A 26668-nucleotide genomic window follows, 5' to 3' on the forward strand; every position below is an offset into this window, starting at 1 on the left:
AGCTAGACATACGCCATGCAAGCCGCGGCTTCCTCCTTGTTCCGTGTCGTTCGCTTCCCTCATCAGGGGAAGATCGTCACGGTGGACCAGCTGTCCTTTTTTGCTTCTTCTTCTGAAGGTAATGTGTCGTTCGTGGAGCATACCTCCAAGTCATTAGTGAGTGTGGGTGCCGGACTATTCAAAGACCCCTCCTTAATGGGAGTCTTTCCCCTCCCACCTCCCAATCTCGCCCCTGTTAACATGATTTCAGTACGTTCTGATCCATGGGTTATTCCTCCTTTGAATCAGGAAGACTCTTGGGGTGATATGATGCCGTTGAGTCCTGTCGAGCTCAACTACATCGAGATTGTCGCTGCATCGGCTCCCCTTCCTGAACCTGCTTTTCTAAGCAGTGTTCCTAATTCATATGATCATTTCCCTTGGCTGGGTGATGAGGCCAATTCGGATCCCCTTAAGGTAACATTTCCCTCCGATGAGGCCATCATAGAGACTATGTCTCTTGAAGAGCTCCCTTGGTCAGATCACCACCATCGCTCTTCGTTTCTCCCTCCACATTCGGAAATGGTCCCATGTCTTGAGCGGTTTTCTTCATGTGTCCCATCTCTGCCCCTCCAAACACCTGTTCAGCTATATCAAGTGCCTTCAGAGGGCAATATGGATAACATCACGCAAACCCAGCCTATCGACATCTCTGTCATACCAGGGATTGTCAAGAATATTTTCATTGGAGTCACATGCACTCCTGAGGAAGTTCAACTCTATACTGCTTTATTTCGTGAGTTCCGTGATGTCTTCGCATGGTCCTACGAGGAAATTCCCGGCATCGACCCTAGTATTGTGGTGCACGAGATACCTACTTGTCTAGATGCTAAGCCTGTTCGTCAACGCTTACGTCCAGTGCACCCTCGAAAGGCTGCAGCCATCAAGGCCGAAGTCGAAAAGCTTCTTCGAGCTGGTTTTATCTATGCTATCCCCCTCACGGAGTGGGTGTCCAATATAGTCCCTGTGAATAAAAAGCAGGGCACTATCCGGGTCTGTGTTGACTACTGCGATATCAATCATGCATGTCCAAAAGATAACTTTCCTACGCCTTTCATTGACCAGCTTATTGATGACTGCGCAGGAAGTGAGATTTATTCGTTTATGGATGGCTTCTCTGGCTATAACCAAATCAACATAGCCCCTGCAGACCAGCATAAGACAGCTTTCATTTGTCCTTGGGGCACCTTCGCCTATAAGAAGCTCCCTTTCGGTCTCAAAAATGCCGGTGCCACTTTCAAACGTGCGATGTCATATGCTTTTCATGATATTCGACACATCGTATAGCCTTACTTGGATGACCTCCCATCTCATTCAGCTAAGCGTCAGGACCATCCATCTCATCTACGCGAAATTTTTCTCCGCTGTCGACACTACCGTATTCGACTCAATCCGCATAAGTGTGTCTTCTGCGTAGAATTTGGCCGACTACTCGGGTTCATCGTCTCCCGGGAAGGCATCCGTCTGGATCCCCTCAAAGTCGAGGCCATCTTGAATCTTCCTCCCCCTGCCTCTTTGCAGCAATTGCAGAGCTTGCAGGGTAAAGCTAATTTTCTTAGACGATTCATTCTGAATTATGCCGAGGTGGCTAAGGGTTTCACACGGTTAGTAAAGCGAGACACACCCTTTCATTGGGATACTATCGCCCAGGAGTTTTCGAGCGCCTTAAAGACCTTCTTGTCTCAGCTCCACTCTTGAGACCTCCGAACTACCACCGTGACTACACTCTCTATCTAGCTACTGCTGACACCACCATCGGCATGGTTCTAGTGCAGGATGATGATGTCGGCACCGAGCACGTTATCTATTATCTCAGTCGCAACCTTCTGGATACGGAAACTCGCTACGCATATGTCGAGAAGTTGGCATTGGCAGCTGTCTGCGCCGTCCAACGATTCCGGCATTATATCCTGTTGCGCACAACGACCGTGATCTCTGACTGCAACCCCATGACCTACATCTTGTCGCGTCAACTCCTGGGGGGCAAATACTCGAAGTGGATTGTAATCCTACAAGAATTCGACTTGGAATTTACTGCGGCCAACTCTAAGAAATCTCTGGTCTTTGCTGAACTGCTCTGTTCCTTACCATCTCATTCTACACCATCTCGTTCGGAGGAGCACATCCCGGATGAAACATTGCTTCTCATCAGCACCCTCGACCCGTGGTACGGGGACATTATTGTATATTTGCAGACGTCTTCCTTCCGTCCCAATGTCTCGAAATATGCTCGACGGCGAATTCGTCACCAATCTCAACCCTATCGCATTTTGGGCGATACCCTGTACTGCCTCGGCGTTGATTCTATTCTCCGCTGATGTTTGACCCTTGAGGAAGCTGAGCGAGTGTTGAATGACTGCCACTCTGGTGCTTGTGGCGGCCACATGTCCGGATATGCTACCGCCCAGAAAATTCTCCGTGCTGGTTACTTCTGGCCTTCTATCTTCAAATATTGCATTCTTGCCATTCGCGCATGCCATGAATGCCAAGTATACCACCGGAAAATGCGTGCACCTCCTGCACCACTGCACCCTATTGTTACCGTAGGTCCCTTTGCCAAATGGGGCATCGATTATACGTCTTGTAACCCTCGTTCGACCGGGGGGCATGGATATATCATCATTGCCGTGGATTACTTCACCAAATGGGCCGAAGCGATGCCTACACTGAACGAAGACCGTTACACAGCAGCGCAGTTCTTGTTTAATCATGTTATTACTCGTTTCGGAGTCCCTCAGGCTATCGTCACGGATCACGGAAAGAATTTCCGTAATCACATGATGACGGAACTAACGACCCAACTAGGCTTGCGTCAAGATAGTTTGACACCATACTATCCATAATCCAACGGTCAAGTCGAGGCTGTGAACAAAGTTCTGATCACTATGCTTCAACGCACCATCAATACGCACAAGTCTAATTGGCATCTGATGTTGTTCCCTGCCTTGTGGGCCTACCGGACTTCTGTGAAGGACGCCACCGTTTTCACTCTGTTTCAGTTGGTTTATGGACTGGAGGCCACCCTTCCTGTCGAGTGTGAGATTCCTTCATTGAAATTAGCTGTCGAGTTGCTCCCCAACACCACTCCGGTGGAGGAACGGCTTCTTTACCTAGAACGGTTAGACGAGACCCGTCGTTTAGCTTCTCTGGCTATCGAAGTGCAAAAGAAGAGAGTCAAGGCTCACTTTGACCATAATATTCAGCCTCGTTCCTTCGTTGAGGGAGATCTAGTATTGCTCTATGATCAAGCTAAAGATAAGCTGGGGGCAGGAAAACTCGAATCCATGTGGCTAGGTCCCTATATCGTGAAGAGAGTTTTACAAAAGGGCGCATATGAGTTGATTGATTACGAAGGAAATCCTCTTGACAAGCCCCGCAACGGGCTTTATTTGAAGAAATATTATGCATGATTTCATGTACCCAGTTTGTACATACGTGTGTTTTGTGTACATGATTTCATGTTTTGCTTTGGTGTGAAGGCGTGTTTGCCTCTTATTGTGTTTTCTCCTTCTTGTGCAGATGTCTAGTGCACCTTATGTTGGTTTCGCTGATGGCGCCTGCCGTAGTACTTGCAATTTGTCCTCTGCGGCGTGGGCAATCTATGATCCTCACGGAGAGTTGCTAGATCATCAAGGAGTCTGCCTCGGTCATACCACTAATAATGTTGCCGAATATAATGCCTTAATTGAGCTACTAGCCGAAGCAGTTGATCTCGACATTAATGCAATGATGGTAAATGTGGACTCCCAGCTTGTCGTCCATCAACTCAACGGGCGATATTCCGTCAGAGACCAACGCATCCTAAGGTTGTATCTACGTGTTAGATTGTTAGAAAGGAATTTTGACTATATCACATATCAACATATTCCGAGATGACTAAACACGTTGATTGATGCATTGGCAAATCATGCGTTAGACAGACATTTGCGAAATAGATAAACATCATACAAGGAAACATAGAAAGCATAATAAGACCATAGAGTAAAGCATATGTAAGTAAGATATTTTCCAATCATAGTTTGCATGCGTGTTGTGTGTGCTTTTAAGATTGCATTTAAAAAATTAAAATACATTGGTCATGTGTTATGCAATTCATACATAAGATTACATTTGTACTGAACATTTTCATAACATAAACAAAAACATCATCACATGTAACAAGATCCATCCAAAAATCGGTATGTATATATATATATATATATATATATATATATATACATATAGATATATATCGTGTGGCGCACTGAGGCGCTCAAAAATAAGTGTATATGTCAAAAATAGAGTCATGGTCCTCAATACATACAAGACATATGTCTCTCAAAACATCAGTGGAAGTAAGCCTAGGCGACTACTGTGCTGGGTTATGCTCTCTGTAGCATACAGCTGCTCGTGCCACCCGCCTCAAAAGGCGGTGCATCCTGGGTGCCAACCTCACTGTGTGGATCTGATGCTCTATAGGGACCTCCTCGACCCCCTGGTAATACGGCACTCCCTCCAGTAAACCCTCGAGGTTGCAAGCTACAGTCTCCGACGTATCAACTCCTGGAGGAACTGGGGCCAAGGCTCCAGCTCCTTGCCCCTCTCTCCGTGCCTTTGGGGCTAGGCCGATGGGTCTCACAAGTCCCACATCTGCACACAGTGACATCTATCAAGACATGTAAATGAAAAATCAAAAAACATCAAAAAATATTGAAAAGAGATCAAGTGTCATACCTCCATCGTCCCAATGCTCTCCTGCGGGCAGTGGCATGTCAGGATCATTGCGGAAGTCCATGCCAGCATATGGCCAGTCCTCCACGATGACAACCTGGCGATCCAGCCACTCTCTGAAATACACTCCCCAAGATACTGGGCGGCCTCCACCTCCACGTGGCATGACGCGGGCCCATCGACTGGCCCTCGTCTCCCGAGGACCTCTAGGTGGATCCACGGCCATGGTCTGTAGCTGTAGGGCCGGCACCCGCTCCAGCATGAGCGGAAGTAGAAGCGACCCATATGCAAACTGCTTCGTCTCTCTGCGACGGCAGTTGTTCAGTTGCCTCTTCATGTTGTTAGTCACAGCTATCGCCCAGTTGAAAATGGTGGGTTGTAGACACTCCAAAGCTAGTAGTAGTTGGTTCTTCGAGGCCTCATGATTGGCCAAAGAACCCGCTGCCCGTGTCACTAGGAAGAGTATAGTGCGAAGAGGCATGTCTCGTACTGTCGGGATACCCACCTTCCCGCTCCGTGTTTTGACGGCTCCTGGGCATACTCGAGCCATCAGCTGGTCCAGAGTCTCACCGTTGGGTCGCTGCCCCTCCAGGATGGGCATCTGACCCCGGTGGGACAATCCAGTCAAAAAGTAGATGTCTGTGGAGTCAAACTTGATATCCTAACCATGGATTGTGAATTTTCCATCTACTGGGTTCCAAGCTCTAATTAGGAACTCCAGTAAGTCAGGTTGCGCCCTCAGGCGCGGAGTCAGGAAGAATTTCAAGAAACCGCATGCCCGCATTGCATTTCGGCATTCGACAAGTGCATAGGTGGCTATATCCTCATCATCGTGAGATCTCTCTTGCCACACAAAAGACATTTTGCCCTGCAAGACCATGAAAAAAACATTAGAGTGCTAATTGTGGAAGTTTGAACGTTCATTTCATTAAAAATCAAATCTTTCCGCGCCAGCGTGACTGTTTTTAAAACAGTCGCGCTGGAAATGGCACCCCTTTGTTTTTTCCTTGGGTCAGCGTTGACCCAAGAGGTGGCACGTATAAATATAAATCGATCAGCGGGGACCCGAGCGGGAAATCCGCGCTGACCGAGAGTGCACCAACGCTCAAAGAATTTGCCCAAATGGCCAAATTCCACCATGGAATTGCTATTAAAAAGGCTCAAAATGAAATGCAAGGAGAGGAGAACCTACCTGGAAGAATTTGCCGGATGAATGGTGTCCGCACGGGCTGGAAATCGCTCCGTCAACCTTGCAGCTCCTCAACGTTCTTCACAACTCAAAATGGTAACAATGGTAAAAAATGACTTTTACCCCCCTATCTATGGTAAAAAATTCATAATTAGCTATAATTTCTTATCAATGTGGGTTTTTGTCATATTTTTACCATGGATTTTGCTCTAATGTCACTTAATTATGCCTTTATGCATGTTTCACCATGTTTTTATACATATCGAACGAATTTATGCAGGTAGTGTTCTTGTGCAGGTACTAGTAATCGGCATGGTCATAATGATTCTTCGTGCACTTGGTCCCAAAAAATGTCGTCTTTAAGATCTTTTCCGACATGAATCAAGAAAAAGATTGTCGAGCTTCCTTTCGACTCGTTAAAAGGAACGAGAGGCGGTCATTTTAAGCTCTTTTTCGATCGTTTAACTTAAAAAGATTGCCGGGTGTTTGTCGTTTCACACTCGTTATTGGCTTTAAAACGACGTGCTTCTGACCACGTTTTTACTTTTTCGGGTCGAGGGCACTATTTGCGAAAATTACTCCATGATCGTAATGGTCGGGCGGTTCTTTCGAGCATTGTTTTATACTTTTTCGGGCTTGAGAGACACAACTTTACGAAAAAGGACCCCCCTGGAGTTTCCTTTTCTGCTGTCTTTTCAGACTCTCTAAACAAGAAAAGACGCCGAGTTTTTCCTTTGTTAGGCTCGTTAAATACTTGATGACATCGGGCATCGTTGAAATGACACTCTCCAAGCATATGCTATCCCCGTCAAGCTTGTCATCCAAAAATAACCGGGGTACCTGCCAGAAATGTTGGGGAAAATGGAACTGTAATTGTCGTGTCGGCAGTATGTCGCTCTTGAACATGGCACTGGTTTGCATTCATGTCGGGTGGGAATTTCTCATTTTGTTTCACAACTGACCTCCGTGGGTACGGGTTATCCTATTTGACCTCTCATTTGCTCATTGTCTCATCATCATACCCTCTGCTCATTTGATGTCAAATACTTCCAAATCCACTGTCGTGCCACCGATATGTTCAAGAGAAGTTGACCTCTGCAATAATACAACCTCATCTGCTATCTCACACAAATCATTTTATCTCTCTCTCGCGTCGATGATGTGGGAAACATTATGGCCCACCTTCGATAAAGGTCACTTCCTGTCGACTTCAACTCATTATCCAAGAAAGTGACTTAGAGACTCCCTTCAGGTGCCTTAGAGCCTGCATGCCTCAATGGCAGGTTCTTCATGTTCGACGCGAGGTTTTCATCATTGGCCTCCGATCGGATGACTCTGCGGGTGTTCGACACCAGCTCATTAATTCACACGCCGCGGATTGTACCTATAGTACCTTGAGGACCATTGTCATTATTGGTGGTACCTCTCGCGTCTGTTAACAGTTCTCATCATTGACTGGTAATCAGACGATGTTCATGCATGTTCGACTTCAGCTCATGTATTCACATGCTTGGACTTGTACTTTGTTCAGGTCGGGCCGGAGCGCAAGACCCTGGATCTCTGTCTGTTATGGTCCAGGTTGTGATTTTGTGGATGATCATTACATGACTCATTGACGGATGGCTGCGCCCATACCTGAGTCTTCATGGATGGCTGCGACCATACCTTATCATTATTCTGGTCTCTTTAGCTGGGTGGCTGCGTCCATTCCACAGACCTTTCGCACGTCTTTCGGATGGTTGCGCCCATGCCTAGACTGCATGTACTTGATTATCAGAGATATTTGGTCCTTCCTGGTGGTGTTCCAGTTCGGCAAGTTTTTTAAAGCATTTCACCCCTCCCACTCTCTCGGTCTTCATGCTTTAGGGGGCATCCGTTACACAGTAATTTGTCACTGTCTCCCTGTCAGTCACCCTACTGTGTCAGGAATTCACAATAATCAAGTTCATGCCTTCTGAACTGGCCAAAAACCCACTTTTCTAAAGTTTTCCTCATCAGCGCGTCTGTTTCTAAAATACCCGCACTGACTGGTGCTTCATAATAGACCGCATGCGCTGCCAGCGCGGAAGCACACGACTTCTCCGCGCTGATCAAATTTCATGACCAGCGCAGTCTCTGTTTGTATTGACCCGCGCTGACATGGCCCTTCCCATTATGTCTTTGCGACGTCAGTGCGCCAGACCAGTTATGCACCCGCGCTGATCTAGTTTGGGCGAATTTGTTCCAATAGCCAGCCTTCCAGATAACTCCAGACTTGGTTGTTGGCCTTGTGAGTATCGCCTCCCTTCTATGGCATGTCTGTTCGACCCTTTGCAACTACTTCCCTTGAAGATAAGCTCATCCTTCCACCATTCAAGGAGACTCTTTCTCCTATATAAACCTCTACCATTACCATGAGCAGCTAGTTTTTGGAATAGCTTGGATTGTGTGGAGCTTATAATGCTCATATTGCTGCTACTATAGGTAGTTGGTGTGATAAGTGTGGAAGTGCTTGATAGCTTAGGGAAGGTTGTGTTGTGTTGCTTGTGTGAGAGAGAGAGTTTCTTGTCTTGGGAGAATCATTTCCAAAGGTGAATGATTAAGAGACTTGCTGACTGGCCCCTCCTGAGAAGGATATCGACGTCAGAACACTTGGTTGTACTCTTCTCTGTTATTGATTAATAATAGATGACTACTATTACGGTTCCATTATCATTTGTCTCTGTAATGGTTAATGTGAATTACATCCTTTCTGACTAATGTATAATTGCTTTTATCAGATTTCACGCTTGTGTTTGTTTTCTCTTCGTGTGTGCAGGTATCTATTCACGGAGATCGCAGAGGATCGTGACCAGCCAGAGCGAAGGAGCGAAGGTGGCATCTCTTCATTAAACAAAAGCGCTGGAATCCAAGTAGGTGTTCTTTGCCTACCTTTTAATTGCAATTAGGAACTTGCATAGTAGCATTGACTGATTGTTGCTAGACCCGTTCTGGGCTAGTAGGGATCGCCTCTCCAACAATCACTTCCCTGTTTTTGCAAATTATATGATAGGAGGAGGGACAATGCACCTGAGGTAGGAAGCTCAAGGTGGACCAAGTACAGGGCCCACTCTGTGATGTGCTATTTATCAAGTACCAAGAAAACATGTAACATACAATTGCCACTTGCTGCAAAGGTTTGTGCAGACACTGCAACAACTATTATGCAATTCTTGTAAATCAATGGGCCACGATGAATGTAATTTCTATCGATGTGAATTGATGATGGAAAGAATGCCCACATATTGAATGCAAACAAAAACTCAGCCTCTAGATCAAGGTGTCCGGGGAGCGTGCAGAGGATATTAGGGACACGGACGAGGCCAAGGAGGAGGAGGACCTGAGAGAGGTCAAGGGTAAGTTATTTTCTATAACTACAGAGTACCAGGACACTACGCATGGGAGTGTATGAGCTAGACACACACGTCATGCCAGCATTGTAATTAGTTTGACCACGCAATATAAGAATACCCTATATTGATAGTTAAAATGTAGGAGAAGAAGGCACAGCCTCAGCAGCCTACATAGAACCTATAGATGATGAGGTCAGAGCCTCGCGAAGAGGATCCCAATGTCAATATCATGTGGCGAAGTGGTATGACAACTGGTGACAATAAGGGAAAAGAACCTGAATAACGTGGATGGGTCCGCAAGGCTCCAGAAAAAGAAGTTGGATTTGATCTGGAGCGCGCAAAGGAAATGCTCATGGAAGCAAAGAAAAGCTTCACTGAAGCCTCCACCTCAAGAATTCAGGATAGGCTATCTGAAGAAGTTGACCCATCCATGCTTACTACTTTCTTAGAGACTTGCATGAAACCGCTACATGACAGTAGGGATGTCAAAGGATTACAAGAGTTGATAAACAAAATTTATGGTAGGGATAATGCTTCTGGTGGGCACCGCGTGGTCAGAAAGATTAGTAGACATAAGAAAAGAACAGGACGTGAGATGAGGCTCACCATGCAAATAGGAGAATATAAGATGGATCAAGTTATTATGGATCTGGGATCATATGTGAATGTTTTTCCTTAATAGACTTGGGAAAAAATGGCGAGGTCTGTGCTGCAATGGTCTCCAATTAAATTAAGAATGGAAAATCAATAGAATATTATCCCTATGGGGAGATTGCATGGAGTAACTGTAGATATAGAAGGTGCGAACACGTTGGCTAAATTTGAAGTAGTAGAGATTGTTGATGACAACAATGCATATTCTGCACTCCTTGGAATTGATTGGGCAATGGACATGAATGGGGTCATCAATTTGATGAAGCAGAAAATTTCATTTGAAAGGAAAATGCTCCGCATGGTAGTACCATTGGACCTTGCAGAAGGACCATGCTATACTGAACTGATCTGTGACTATGAGGAAAGCGACAATGATTTGGACCAGATCTATAAGATAACAATGCGAGACCAATATTGGGTTAATCCGATAGCTGATGGATGAATTTCATGTGATTGCGAAAGCTCTTGCACATCAGATTTGGACAAAGAATTGGAGCATTGGCAGAATAGGGTGCACGAAGCATCTACAATGTGTTGTAATGTGATGACTAAATCATTGCGCTTATGTATCATCCAAGGTAAGAAGTTTTCCTTATTATGATGGTCTAACTAATGTGGATAAATTTATGGATGCATTTGAAAGGGAATTTCCCAAGAAGCATCACTTCCAAGCGCTGGATTATGTATAGCACGCTACACATATAGGGTGGTGGGGTATGCATAAGGACAGTTTTGACGAATGGCGTGACTATAGGAAGATGATGAGGATGAGATTTAGTCACCCCAAGATACAGTTAACTGAGAAATATGATGGGAGAAATGATATACGTGGTCATTTGGCAAAGTAGACTAAGGTTTATGGAACAAAGTTGGAGTAAGAGTGGGTGCATATTTTTTGTCACACTTTGGACATCATCCCTATGAACTGGTATTTGGAAACAGATCTCAACCACAACACAGTGGAATGGGATATCTTAAGAGAGGGGTTCGTTAGGACGTTCAGCCTTGAAGATGGATTCAAAAGTATTGATGAAGTGCCACAGGAGGTTAAGGTAACAATCTTAAGAATTCTGCAAGATATGTTGGAATTGATTCAATCGGTTTGGAGCACCTAGTTGTGCCATGCGGTGGAATGCTAAAATATGAATTTTGAGGGAGAGGATGAGGATCCAAGGAATATTAACAACCCCGTAGTAGAAAACCAACATGAAGTAGAGGGACCACAGATAGAGAACATTTGGCCAACTTCTTTATGCAATAACTCCTTCATCCGGAGTCCATTCTAGTCCATTCAAATTGTAGTAGATTCAAATTGAAAAGATCTACGTAATGAGACTATTTCTACGAGCATACTTTGACTTTAATTTTTGAGTAAAAATTGATCTAGGATCATTTTATGATCATTGGATCATGTGACAAGATGACAATTTGGTATTGTGGGTCTTTTGAGATCCTTGAGAGGATTGTACTAGTGGCCTAAAAACCTGCACAGTCGCCAACAATGAAAGTCCATGATGTTTTCCATGTTTCATTTCCTAAGATCTATATGCAAGATGTTTATCATGTGATTGATTGGTCTATATTATAGGTGGAACTAGAGGGAGAATTCCAGCCAGAACCTTAATGCATTTTGAAGTGGAAATAGCTCATGCTCCAAAAATGAGCAAGTTAAAGTGAAGTGAAAGAAATTTGCGACTGATGAAGCTACATGTGATATGGTTGATCAAATGAAGGCTTTGTATGCTTCATTATTTGATGGTTGAGTAGATGTGTTTGGTTTATTTGTTTTGGTTTATGTTTATATGTACACATGTGTATTTTATATAGTACAATGAGTTGTGTTATAAAGCTTCGATAAGTACTATGTTGTAAATACTGCATCTAGTTGTGTTATTGATCCGGATTTAAGCAGAAACGCAATAGATTACAGAGATAACCATAAATACAGAGATGCGATAACCATAAAAACATAGATGCAGCGGAAATAATACTTCATTTCATTAATGGAGAATACTGAAATATGCTTACAAATAGAAATAACCCAGCTAGGGCGATGGTAGCTTATCTCTGAGAAGAGATGTGTCGGCTACATGCCTCTGAACTGTTTCGAAGTGTCTTTACAATGAGGCTCGAAGGCGTATTTATTATTGAGAAACAATGGAAAACCCTTCACATTCCAAAACCTAACCCTAGAAGATGAAACGCCAAATTGTGGGTCCCGTTTTGGGGTGAGTTGGACAGCCAACTTCCCGGGGTCGCGAATTGGTCGTATTGTCTCCGTTTGACGCGCATGATAGCCCGTTGGAAATATCTCTCCGAGGACTACGACGGAAAAGGCGTTTTTATCAAAAAAATCGCTGGCGGTGGATTTCCCAAAAAACGTTGTTTAGGGCCTCAAAACGGCTCCGGAAGTTTAGGACCTGAAAAACTGCTAAAAATAGTAAATTGTGCTATAAAAACTGAAAGAGACAATTGTGGGGGTCCAAGTGGGATAGGTGGGTGGTCACCAACGTCCACCTAGATCATTCCTCCCCCCTTAGGAAGCAATGGTCCCCATTGCGTTGAGTTCCTCCCTGAGATGAGGAAGCTTCTGCTGAGCTGGGTCTCTAGTGAGCTGTTCTGCAATCTCTGATGTGTCCAGAAATGGTGGGAAGCATGGTCGGCGATGGTCCACATTGAACAATCGGCTCAAGCGAAGGAATGGAGGAATGTTGTGCTTCAAAGCATTGTTTCCCACAACCTTGTTACTGGTGTAAGGACCATGTCGAAGCGATCTGAGTTTCTGATGGGTTCTAGTTAAGCGCTCCCTCTGCAAATGTAACCAAACTTTGTTGCCCACCTGAAACTTGTGTGGTACCCCTCCGTGTAAGGAGAAGTTGTTCATGTGTTCTTTCAATACTGTATCCCTCTGTTGCTGCTGCTGTGTGGAGGAACCCTTCACGGGGGTCATGGATGTAGAACCGATCTTCCCCTTACTTTGGGAGCGAACCAGACAGAAAATAAATTTCCTAGTCTGTGAGATTAGCTTGCTGCCTTTCTTAGCAGTGATCAAAGAGGTGGCAGTACGTGGGGCTACCTCCAGTATCCTGTATAATGAATTATCCAACGAAATGACGACAACGTGAGGCCTTGACTCATACACAGCATGTCGCCTCAACAAGTATGGCTGGCCTAATAGTACATCACAAACATCCAGAGGTGTAACATCACACGATACCTCGTCTATGAAGGGCTTGATGCTGTAGGGAAGGCGGCACTGCTGGCGAACTTTGAGATCTCGTCCTTCGTGAAGCCAACCGATATTGTACCGCTGTGGGTGTGGTGTAGTTGGTAGGCACAACCGCTTCACGACCTCTGCTGAAATGAGGTTCTTTTGGCTGCCACTGTCGACAATGAATTGTAGCGGTGAACCCTTCACCCACATCTATGAGTGGAAAAGACGTTCCCCCTCCTCTGGATCTTCGGGCTCATTTTTCTGGATCTTGGCAGTAGCAAAAGTGGCGTTGGGATCCGCATCAATGATTTGCTTCCCTTCGTCATTCCCCTTGTCGGGTTCTGACTCAGAGTCAGAACATGCATCTGATTCGGAAGCCTTCAACTCGGCCGCCAGCGACTGCTTGGTCCGACACTCACTTGTGTTATGAGTGGGACTCTTGTGGAACTCACACCACTTTCTTGTGTCCTTCTTCGGCTTCATGGTGTTGTTCTTTTCTTGCATCGTAGAGGGGTTGCCTTGGGTCACCCCACCTTGGCTTTGTCCTTTGGGCTTCGGATTTGCAGATCCAAAGTCTCGCTTCTTCTGTTTGAACTTTTGCTCAATTTTGACAGCGTATCGGTATGCTGTGCCAAGTGAGGAGATGTTCAAGAACTCCATCTCTTCCTGGATGTATCTGTGTAGGCAGCCGGGGTATTTGAGTACCAGATGCAGCTCAGAATCTTTGATACCCAACTGTGTGTGAAGGGTATGAAAAATATTTGTGAACTCTGGTACATCTTGGTCTTGTCCATGCCGCAATGTGGTCCATTTGATGTATTTGTCCTCATAGCTTTTTACAGGGTAGTACTGCTCCTTGATGGCATCCCGGAAGTCATTCCAAGTGAGGGTGGCTGAAAACAGTGAGCCTGTACTTTCATCCTTCTGCTTGTAGTATGTTTCCCACCAGTCCTTGACATGGGGGGCTGCTTTGAGAAGAGGGAAAACAATATTTTCCCGACTTGAAAATTCATGAACAGAAAAATACCCATCTAGCAGATTTAACCATTTATCTACGGCATCTACGTCTATTTGACCCTCGAAGATGGGGATTTCAAAATTAACTTGTACCTTAAACGGTGTGGCGTTTCTAGAGTAGCTATTGGAAGCCGATGCGTCGCCTCTGGGTAGCCGCTGAAGGATTTGCGCAAAGCTATCCATCATTGCATTGCTTTGCCGCTCGAGGGCTTCTTCGAGCAAGATTCTCATAGGATCTCCTACCCCCTCGTCTTTCTTCTCATCCGCCATGGGAGGTCATCGAGATTTGCGAGGCTTGTCTTGCAAAGGTTCGACCAATTCAAGCCCTAACTCCTTATATCCCGACCTCGTTGGGGACATGCAAAGAAAAACAGAGAAAAAGCAGACCGCTCTGATACCACTGATCCGGATTTAAGTAGGAACGCAATAGATTACAGAGATAACCAGAAATACAAAGATGCGATAACCATAAAAACAGAGATGCAGCGGAAATAATACTTCATTTCATTAATGGAGAATACTGAAATATGCTTACAAATAGAAATAACCCAGCTAGGGCGATGGTAGCTTATCTCTGAGAAGAGATGTGTCGGCTACATGCCTCTGAACTGTTTCGAAGTGTCTTTACAATGAGCCTCGAAGGCCTATTTATTATTGAGAAACAATGGAAAACCATTCACATTCCAAAACCTGACCCTAGAAGATGAAACGCCAAATTGTGGGCCCCGTTTTGGGGTGAGTTGGACAGCCAACTTCCCGGGGTCGCGAATTGGTCGTATTGTCTCCGTTTGACACGCATGATAGCCCGTTGGAAAGATCTCTCCGAGGACTACTACGGAAAAGACATTTTTTATCAGAAAAATCGTTGGCGGTGGATTTCCCAAAAAACGTCGTTTAGGGCCTCAAAACGGCTCTGGAAGTTTAGGACCCGAAAAACTGCTAAAAATAGTAAACTGTGCTATAAAAACTGAAAAACTGAAAGAGACAGTTGTGGGGGTCCATGTGGGATAGGTGGGTGGCCACCAATGTCCACCTAGATCAGTTATAAGGCTCCAATAAATAGTATGGTGTTCATGATTCAACAACTTGGCATGATGTAAATGTTGCATCGGTTTATGTTATAAGGCTACAAGGAAAGCATGTTTTGCTAGTTATAAGTGACATTACATAGTGAGTATGCTAAGGGGGAGGGGTTTGTAACAAAATTTTTCATTGTCACGAGGTTTTTTCATGTTTTTTGTGCAAAAATAAGTTTTTTTGGGCTAGATTTCTTGTTTTGAGGTTACAGTTCTTGTTAAGTTGTTAACATTTTCATCCATCCTTATGATGGGTTAGCCCATTGAGGAGGTTGAGTATTGTATGGATGGAAGGGAGGAGTATCATTTTAAAGATGATATGGCCAAGGAGTAGGCATAAGGTAACAACTCCTAATTGGTTTTCCATGTAAATAAAACAGGACCAAGGTCATGGGACACGTGTTCCAAGATGAATGTTCGGTCGAAACACTTTGGTAGGCATCACTTGTGATTAATTAATGGATATAGAAATTTTCAAATGCATTGGAAAAGGAAAGAGGTAATAATTGGCATTTAATTATGAAAATAAAGGAAAATAGGAGAAAAGGAAAGAGAAGAGACATAGATTTTCATGCAAGGAAAATTAGAAGGAAAATGAAGAAAATTGATACATCAATGATAAAAAGAAAACATGGAAACAATTGATGGTTTTTTTTTCAGATTTCCATTTGGCTCTCTTACACTCTAGCATTCAGTTGGATTTGGAGAAAGAAAGGAGAAGGAAATAAAGGGAGCATAAGGAGATAGTTGGATCAACAACTACAATTAGATTTTTTTTTTATAGGTAAGAGGTTGCATGTGTTATTTCCTTGCTGATTTTTGGATGCATGATATATGCATTTGTTTCCTTGGTTACGGCTTTTCATTGGAATGGATATTTTCCTAGATTGATAGTGCTTTTAGCCTTGCCCTGCAATTTCCTGGATAACCATGGTGTTGTGGGTTTCCCAATTGTTTTTATGATTTGTGCTTAGGTTCCATATAGCTATGCATTGGAACAAATGATATGGATCCCTAGAAAAACTTGGGTTGAGTTACTAATTCTTGGAGCCTCTAGGTTGGGACAAATGTTTTGTAGCCTTGTGGGTTGAGTTACTAATTCATAGAGTAGCGGGTTGGAAAAAACTCTTTGGAGCGCTGATTTAGTGTTGGGTTGAGTTACTAGTTCCTAGAGACCTTTACAGCTTTGGTAAAGACCAATCTATTTGATTTTAGTGATTTATAGACCATATAGGTGAGATCATTGTGGTTGAGGGCTGAGATGGTTTGGCCTATGGAAGACTTCATTGTTTTTGTTTTGTTTTAACCCATATGATTCCACATTCATGCCTATAATATAGCGTGAGGGTGATTAGCTAAAGGAGATATTTGGTTCAACCCAATCTATGACCGGGTGGTACGTGGAAGTCCTGACTTGGTTGGAATTTTCATATGTTATTGTGAGGTATTTTCCCATTGTGATCTATGAGCATATGTATTGATTATGCTGGTAATTTTATTGTTGTTTTTCCATGGTTTCCATTTTGTTTATATGTTGGTTATATGATGTATTTTATCTATGGATCTTGACCTTTTTTGATACGTAATCAAATTATTGATGAATGCATGGTATAACAAGTGTTATTTCAGCTAGCTAGAGAGGGCTTGGGCCCTTCTTCGTGATTCTCAGATGGAATTCAGAGATTTATGATCAAATATGAATTCATGGCATGTATCTTATATGTTTACCATATGTTTGACGTAATGTCTACCATGGATTAGGCATGTCTAGGTCAAGTTCTTGATTGAGTTTTGATTGGATGGCATTGTAATAATATTGTTTAGGTTTCTGGAAAGTTACACATAGTTTTTGGCAATGGTATTGTATCTAGCATGGAAAAGTGGCTCATATATTAGAACCACTGGCACAAACAGGTGTTTTTGGGTTATAATTGCATGGAAGTAGTCTTATGCATGTGATTAGGAACTCATAAATGCATTGATGTTGTGTTGTGTGTGTGGTTGGGGAGATTCCCTTGTGAAAATAATTCCATATTAGGGTTTGATCACCTAGGATGGTTTGCAGGCTTCCGAGTGGTTTGTAGTCCTTGAGGGTTGTTTGTAAGTTGTCAGTGTGTTAGCCCCACTCCCATAAATGGAACTTGGAGGTCAGGTAATATCATAGTGAAAATCATCTCATGTTTACCCTAGCGATCTGGTAAAAGTGGGTAGATCTGGGAGGAGGCATTACATACACCATGGTTGATAATGAGCATTATAATTAGAATTGAAAGGAAAGGGGAAGTTCATACCTTGTTGGAATTTCCAAGGGACTTGTGGCCTCATTTGGTTGATAAGAATAATTGATCCATTCTCCATTTTTCTTCCTAGTACATAACCTTAATACTTGGAAAATATGGACACTTATCAGTGGCATGGTTTTCCTCACATACAAAACATATTTCTATGACATTTAAAGGACATTCATTTTTATCATGTATTTTAGTGCACTGGCGGTAGAAGATGTCTAATGCCTTCTCTTCTTCCTCCTATTTTCTCCTAATCTATAAGGTCTTCATATGCAATGATAATTTATGTAATATTTCTCTCTTCATGTCCTCTAGCATACATTGTATCTCACTTTTAGTAATCATGGAGGAGGAAGAGGGACTTAGCAAGCTTTTTCCTTCTCTACCTCTATTTCTAGTAGCCCTTAAATTATTTTTGAATACCTTTTTAAAATCATAATAAGTAATATGGTATATGAATCCATTTTCTAGAATCTTGATTGTTTCCATTATCACGTCCCAAACTCCTTGTAGTAGTATTAGGTTCTAGTATTATGGATCCAGGATGCAACTATATGCCCTTTTGTAACTCAACTGAAATAATTCCTCAAAATATTCTAGAAACTCATTTTCTACTTGGATAATTCTAAATATCTTGTCTCTAGTATCCCTTTCTATGCAATAATATTGCTACTTGTTGTTGAAGTCTTATTGCATTTATTCCCATGTGATGATGTTGTCTCCTTCTAGGCCCATGAACCATTTAAGGGCTACATCTTTAAGAGTGAAAGGGAAACATTTGAGCTTCTACTCGTTATTTGTATAGTAATAATTCTTACTTAATATAACCAAACCAAACATGAAAGTGGAATATCCTATTTAATTAAACCTTATAGGCGTGGGAGAACAAATGGATTAATGTTTTTCATTTTATCCTCTCTATCCATTTCTCTAATAGGAAATTTGAACACTTATAGTTGTTGATCTTATTCCATGGTGTTGGTGGGATGTGAAGGCCTCTCTCCTTATAAAGGTTCCTTATAGATCCTCACTTTCTAACCAAAGAGGACCTTATAGGTCTATGTGGAGAGGGGAGGAGGCTTGGAGTCAGCTATAGGAGGTTCACTACTAGTGGAGGTGGGGTTTTTGGTAAGAATTTTCCTTTTATGTCCCTAATTATTTGAGGTATAAAAGAGAGAAATACATTTTTGAAAATAAAATGCTAATATTTTTTATTTTTATTTTTGCAGGAGATGGCCCTCAGTATTGCAACAACATTGCTACAACTCCCAAGGGGGTCAACTTTAATTGTAAACCTAGGGTTTGAATAAATAGAAGAGGGGATGACAGTATATGTTCATTAGGAACTATTTCTTCCTTTTGCTTACTTTTATGTAGGTGGAATAACTAAATTGGAATATAGATATACATACACCAATCTAATTAATCTCTGCTACAAGAAAGCCGAAATTGCAGGAAATACCTAGCATAAATAAAGACAACATGAAAAACTAGGCTATTTACAAAAAAGGAAGGAAAATCACTCTATATCCGATGAAATAAAAGCATACCTATTCTATATTGCAAGGAAAAAAACACACTGCAGAAATAAAAGCTTGCAAATAGTAAACGATAATTTTACAAAAAAGAAGCAGTTTCCATACCAAATAATATAAAGGCACCTACAAGATCACTCTACCTCTAATTTTCCTCCTAAGTATTCCACGAGTGTTGTAATACACTGAGGATGTAAAATCGTGAGTTGGGGGAAAATATGTGTGAGGTTAGAAGGTAGGTTGCAAACTACTTCAAGAGTTTCCATTTTACTACAACATATAATCCAGTAAGCAGGTGAACGTGTTGAATGTCATGTTGGAAGGAAAATAACATAAGAAAAATCTATGAAATGAAAAAGTACACTTGTCCAAGGCATCACAAAAACTTATGGTATGGTTAATCTAGCAAAGTGCAAGGCTGTAGAGTTTATTGTAACTACAAAACATAGTATGTTATGCAACCAACTCACAAAATAGAAGAAAAGATAGAGAAACAACTTAAAAATCAGCCTCTTTAAGGGGGAAACCTCCTTTATATTACACAAACAAACAATTCTTCAATAGTACAAATGACAAGACCTCTTTTATATATAGAGGTCTAAGGAGTCACAATATAGTCAAAGATGACACAACAATAATAATGTAAGGGCACAACAATAACAATAGTGGGCTTCTATGGGGCACAATAATAATAATATGGGGACAACATGGGCACAAAAATAACAATAAGGGGCTACATTGACAATAATAATAATGGAATACACTTGTATTATAGGGACTTAACATGACCCTCTCCTTCAGAAAAGTGGTGTCCTCAATGCTTGGGTAGTTAGGGATTCTTCTGTATAAAATTCTCATCCTCACATGTGGAATCTTCAGTGAGTAAGTTCTTCCACTTGATGAGATACTCTGAAATTGATCGATTTCGTAGCTGTCAAGTTCTTTTTTCTGTGACTACTTCAGGTTCTAATATGATTTTTCCTTCCTTGTCAAGTTCTAGCAATATTGTTTGAACTTGGAGCTTGTCACCTATAACCTTCTTTAAGGATGAAACATGGAAAACTGGGTGCACTCGAGATGTTGTAGGAAGCTCTAATTTGTATGCCATAGTACCAATCTTTTGAAACACCTTGTACAGACCATAATCCTTTGGTGATAATTTATTATTGTTCTTAACTTGCTTGAGGGACATTTGTTTGTATGGTTGTAGTCGTAGAAATACCTAAACCTACATTAAAATTCTTTCACTGCGATGTTGATCTATGTGTTGTTTCATTCTATTTTGTGCCAAAGTGATGCTACCCTTTAAGAGCTAGAGAACCTGTTGTTGATGCTCGATGTGATCTTCCACTACTTGAACCTTAGAATTTTCTCTTAAATATGATGTCATGGACAGTGGATTATATCCATAAAGTGCCATAAATGGGGTTATTTTTGCTGTAGTATGGAAGGAAGTGTTATACCACCATTCAACTAGAGGCAACCATTTGATCCATTTTGTTTGTTTATTAGATACAAAACAACAAAGATATCATTCCAAACACTTGTTCACTATCTTCGTTTTCCCATCATATTGAGGATGATAATATGAGTGATGAGCTAATTGAGTATCCAGAAAAGAATATAATTTTGTCAAAAAATTTCGAGTGAAAATGGGATCTTTATCACTTACAATAATATTTGGGTTTCCATGTAGCTTTTGAATTGCTTCCATAAATGCAGTAGTAACTATATTGACTTTAAAGGGATGAGATAATGCACAAAAGTGTGCATACTTGGTAAATATATCGACTACCACCATGATGAAACTCTTTCCCTTGAACTTGGGTAAACCCGTGATAAAATCCATTGAAACCTCCTCCCAACATTGACTTGGAATGGATAAATGTTGTCATAGACCTGGGTTCTTAATTGTTTCAACTTGATTTTGTTGGCAAACCAAACATTCCACCACAGACTTTTGAATATCAAATTTAAGGCCATCCCAAAATAATTCCTTCTTAACACTGTGGTAAGTTTTTAAAAATCCCAAGTTCCCTCCTATGGGAGAGGTGTGCAATTCCATAAGAATCTTTTGTTTTATTTGGGAATTCTTACAAAGGTATAAGTGATCATTGTACCATAACGAATCATTTTTCCAGCTAAATGTATCATATGTATTGGGGTCTTGTTATAACTTTTGAATGGGTTTCCACACTTCTTCGTCATTCTTCCATTCATCCCTTTCTTCAATTTATCCAATCTAGTTGGATAATAGAAATGGCACTAAGAAATGCTTCCACATCCTCATCCTTTCTTGAGAGTGCATATGCAAAAACATTTTTCTTCCCCTTTTTGTAGATGATTTCAAAGTCATAACCCAACATCTTTGTGACCCATTTTTGCTACTCTTTTGAAGATAATGTTTTTTCTAAAAAGTATTTAAGACTATCATGATTTGTTTTTACCTTGAAGTGTCTTCCCATTACGTTAGGACACCATTTCTTAAGTTCATGTAGTATTGCCAACATCTCCTTCTCATAAATAGCTTTGTGTAAATACTTTCCTTTCATTAGGTGACTTTTGAAATCAATGGCTCTTTCTTCTTGCATTAAAGTAGCACCGATTCAATTTCTTGAGGCATCACATTCCACAATAAAGGTTTTTGTGAATTCTGGCATAGCTAAGACTGATGCTTCGCACATTGCCTCTTTAAGATATTCAAAGGATATTGTTGCTTTTGGAGTCCAAGAAAATGCATCTTTCTTTAGTAATGTTATTACAGGTGTTGCTATTCTCCCATAATTATTAACAAACTTGCGATAATACCCTAACAACCCGAGAAATCCTCGCAGATGCTTTGTGCATGTGGGGATTTTCCATTCCTTAATGAATTTAATTTTTCTAGGGTCTAACTTAACACCTTCATGAGATACAATATGACCCAAATATTCCACCTCTTTTATTCCAAAGAAACATTTGGAAGTTTTTCATATAATTGTTTCTCCTCCAATAGTTTGAGCACTCTATCAACATGTTGAACATGATCTCTCTAGGACTTGTTGTAGATTAATATATCATCAAAAAATACTAACACAAATTTTCTAAGGGTTTGAAAATGGAATTCATCAAACATTGAAATGTAGAGGGTGCATTAGTAATGCCAAAAGGCATGACAAAAAATTCATAATGACCCTCATGAGTTCTAACTGTTTTTTCCGAAATGTCCTCAGTCTTCATTCTAATTTTATTATATCTTGAATGAAGGTCAAACTTGGTCAAGTAAATTGCTCCATGTAATACATCCAATAATTCATAAATGACAACAATGTGAAATATATCTTTAATAGTGAGCTTGTTGAGCTCCCTATCATCTAAAAACATGCACCATGATCCATCCTTATTGTGCACCAATACTACTAGAATAGAGAAAGAACTTTTACTAGGTTGAATTATACCAACCTCTAGCATTTGTGCAACCATATGTTCAATTTCACTCTTTTGGGCATAGGGATATTTATAAGGCCTAATGTTTGTAGGAAGAATTCCTGGAATCAAATGAATATCATGATCATAGTCACAAATTGGTGGGATACCTTTGGGAGTCTAAAATACCTTAGAATGATTATCCAAGACTTTTTGAAGATCTGGAGAAGTAGATGATTTCGATGTGGGTACCCCTAGCGAACATAATTGTGCAATTACGCCACATTTCCCTTTATTTGGAAGCTTTGTAATGCCATTAGAGATGATTATATTTCCTGGTTTCCCTACAATACCCCTTAATTCAACTTCCTTTCCTTCTAAAAAACATTCAAGAAATTTTCTAGAAAATTAAAAGCTATCATACCCAAAGATTATAGCCATTGGACTCCTAACACAAAATCAACACCACCCATTGGAATGGAAAGCATTAGAATATTCAACACATATTCTCCCATGGATAGCTTGATATTATGGCACTTTCCAGATAAATTTATGGTTCTTCCATTTGTAACTATCACTTGACACTCTGGTGCTAGATATACGAAGCAATTTAATTCCTTCGCTATCTTACAATGTGTAGGGATGGGGTCCCCTAGGGTCAATTTTGGGGCAAAAGCCCAAGTTTTGTCATATAAAGATCTAAATTATCCACAAGTTTTGGTCGCAGAGCACATAGATAATTAAAGATTCATAAATGGTTTTACCCTTATTTTATGTAAGTTTATTCGGCCTTTAAAGATCTACCCATGGTCTGTGGACGATGGGATTGTATAAATAGGTGTTTCTTAAGATGTTTAAGGAAAGTAATGAAGTTTGTTCTATGGGAGAAGTCTAAAGAGTTAGCGAAGAAGAGTAGGAAGGAAGACTCTGTAGCTATGTGTGCAGAGGCCTGGAGTAGATTTAGCAGCTAAATGCGCGGACCCCTGCAGTAGAGTACCTAGGGAAGTCTTAAGTCTGTAAGCAGAACTGAGTATTAATAAAGAAGATTGTTGTAGAAATACTTGTGTTTATCTATTTACTTATGTTATAATGGGTTTATAAAATAATGATGTATTGATGTGTGACTTTACACGAATTATACTATTATATGAACACAATTATTGTTAACTATTTATGTGAAGATGATCTTGTTGTATGTTGAAGTTATCGAACACTTAAGCCGATCTAATTAATTACTGCGTTAGAATTAATATTTGATGCGAGTAAGTAGTTGATTAGTCTATTCAAGGTGTGCCAAATACCATCATAAACCTTCGCAAAGGTTTAGAGGCTGATTAAAGGGAGTTATATCGATAAGCCATAAAGGCTTATCGATCTAAGGAATATTTACGGCATAAAATGACATAACACTCATATCTGGGTGCGGAAACTTGGTTCCAGCATCCCCCCATACTACTTCGGGTGAGAATTTAGTTCGCGCTCCACGGATTCATGCCAAAAGGGCCCGTAGTGTAGGGATTTGTTTGGTGCAACTAACTCTGAACCTAGGTTAGGACCCACTAAGCTAACAAATGGTTCCTTTGCTAGGACTAGGATCTACATAAAGAGATGTGTGATGTCACATCACTTGAATCTGACCAAGAAAGAAATTGAGGAGTTCTTAGATAGAAAGATCCACAAATTCGTAGCACAATAAAATAGTAACACATGCGTGACAAAGGAACAGTGGTTAGAAAAATATATGTACACAAAAATACATGATCCCAATCGAATTATACGAGTGGATTGCTAAATTGGCAGATGACCAAGGAAGGTGGAGGCTTGATGGTCCAATAGTGTGGACCCCGAAGCTAATAAACAGGTTGGATGCTTCTAAAGATAAGCTCACGTGCACTGTCAATCACTAGCTTAATCAATTCATAGGAGGATTCATTACAAAATTCACTATCGATACCTCAGCTAGTTAAAGCGAAGCGGAGTGACGCTTTTTCAAGGGACCGCGAGGTAAGTATTTGAGATATTTGAATACTTGGATTAAAATTCTCTTGTGTGAAAAGAAGGTTATGCCACTACCTTGATGTTTGGATCTATACAAAGTGGAAGATTCTTCAGAAATCTGGAGAGAACATGTCCCGAATACAACCCATTCATAGAACCTCCTTTGATCGATGACGAGGAAGCAGTACATGCCTCACTGCGAAGCGGTGCATAGTTTATAAGACAAGGTTTTCTGTGAATACCTCATGCTCCCACACAACCTCCACCTTCACCTCCACAACATACACCTTCGCCCACACTGCCACCAACTTTGCCATTGTTCAACATGTCAAATACGATGAAGTTTCTCATTTTCAAGGGCTTCAGAAATGAATACCCAAACCAATTTTGGTTCATTGCAAAGGTTGTGTGGACAGTGCAGAATATTACAGATGATCATATGAAGAAAGCATAGTTGGTTACTACTCTACAAGATCATCCGTTGACATGGTAAATTAAGTATTGCACTGATAATCCATTGGCATCATTAGTGGACACCCAATTTGCACTGAACAAGGAATTCAGGAGGCCTAAGTCTAAAACACAATCCATAGTGGAGTTCAAGAGAATTGCAATGAGGATCGATGAGACACAGTGGGAGCAAGATCAGAGACTAAAGTGTGGAATCCACGAATCCAATATTAATCTCACAGACAATCATCACTGTGATTGGTTTATGTTTGCTCTCCTGCCTCACTTAAGGATTGCTTTATCACAACAAAAGAGAGGGTCTCAGGGGGAAGCACTGGAGATTGCAATGAGATTACATGAGACACCTATCGAGGATGTGACGTTGGGAGTTCAATAGATTCATGCGAGTTGCAGAACCTCTCCTTGGAGTTTCAAAGCTTGAGCAGGAAAAGGTTGCTTGGCCGGAAGTGCTTTGAAGAAGTTTGGTGACTCAAGTGTAAAAGCCAGGCGCATGATAAAGATCACTTCCCTGTTTTTGCAAATTATATGGCAGGAGGAGGGACAATGCACCTGAGGTAGGAAGCTCAATGTGGACCAAGTACAGGGCCCACTCTGTGATGTGCTATCTATCAAGTAGCAAGAAAACATGTAACATACAATTGCCACTTGCTGCAAAGGTTTGTGCAGACACTACAACAACTATTCTGCAATTCTTGTAAATCAGTGGGCCACGATGAATGTAACTTATGTCGATGTGAATTGATGATGGAATGAATGCCCACATATTGAATGCAAACAGAAACTCAGCCTTTGGATCAAGGTGTCGGGGGAGCGTGCAGAGGATATCAGGGACACGGACGAGGCCAAGGAGGAGGAGGACCTGACAGAGGTCAAGGCTAAGTTATTTGCTATAATTACAGAGTGCCAGGACACTACGCATGGGAGTGTATGAGCTAGACACACACGTCATGCCAGCATTGTACTCAGTTTGACCACGTAATATAAGAATACCCTATATTGATAGTTAAAATGTAGGAGAAGAAGGCACAGCCTCAGCAGCCTATAGAGAACCTATAGATGATGAGGTCAGAGCCTCGCAAAGAGGATCCCAATGTCAATATCATGTGGCGAAGTGGTATGACGACTGGTGACAATAAGGGAAAAGAACCTGAATAACGTGGATGGGTCCGCAAGGCTCCAGAAAAAGAAGTTGGATTTGATCTAGAGCGCGCAAAGGAAATGCTCATGGAAGAAATGAAAAGCTTCACTGAAGCCTCCACCTCAAGAATTCAGGATAGGCTATCTGAAGAAGTTGACCCATCCATGCTTACTACTTTCTTGGAGACTTGCATGAAACTGCTGCATGACAGCAGGGATGTGAAAGGATTACAGGAGTTGATAAACAAATTTTATGGTAGGGATAATGCTTCTGGTGGGCACCGCGTGGTCAGAAAGATTAGTAGACATAATAAAATAACAGGACGCGAGATGAGGCTCACCATGCAAATAGGAGAATATAAGATGGATCAAGTTATTATGGATCTGGGATCAGATGTGAATGTTTTTCCTAAATAGACTTGGGAAAAAATGACGTGGCCTGTGCTGCAATGGTCTCCAATTCAATTAAGAATGGAAAATCAATAGAATATTATCCGTATGGGGAGATTGCATGGAGTAACTGTAGATATAGAAGGTGCGAACACGTTGGCTAAATTTGAAGTA

This window comes from Pinus tabuliformis, chromosome 4_2 (assembly GCF_031772625.1).
Source record: "Pinus tabuliformis cultivar Carrire ecotype Pingquan chromosome 4_2, CPIR1, whole genome shotgun sequence".
Lineage (NCBI taxonomy): Eukaryota > Viridiplantae > Streptophyta > Pinopsida > Pinales > Pinaceae > Pinus > Pinus tabuliformis.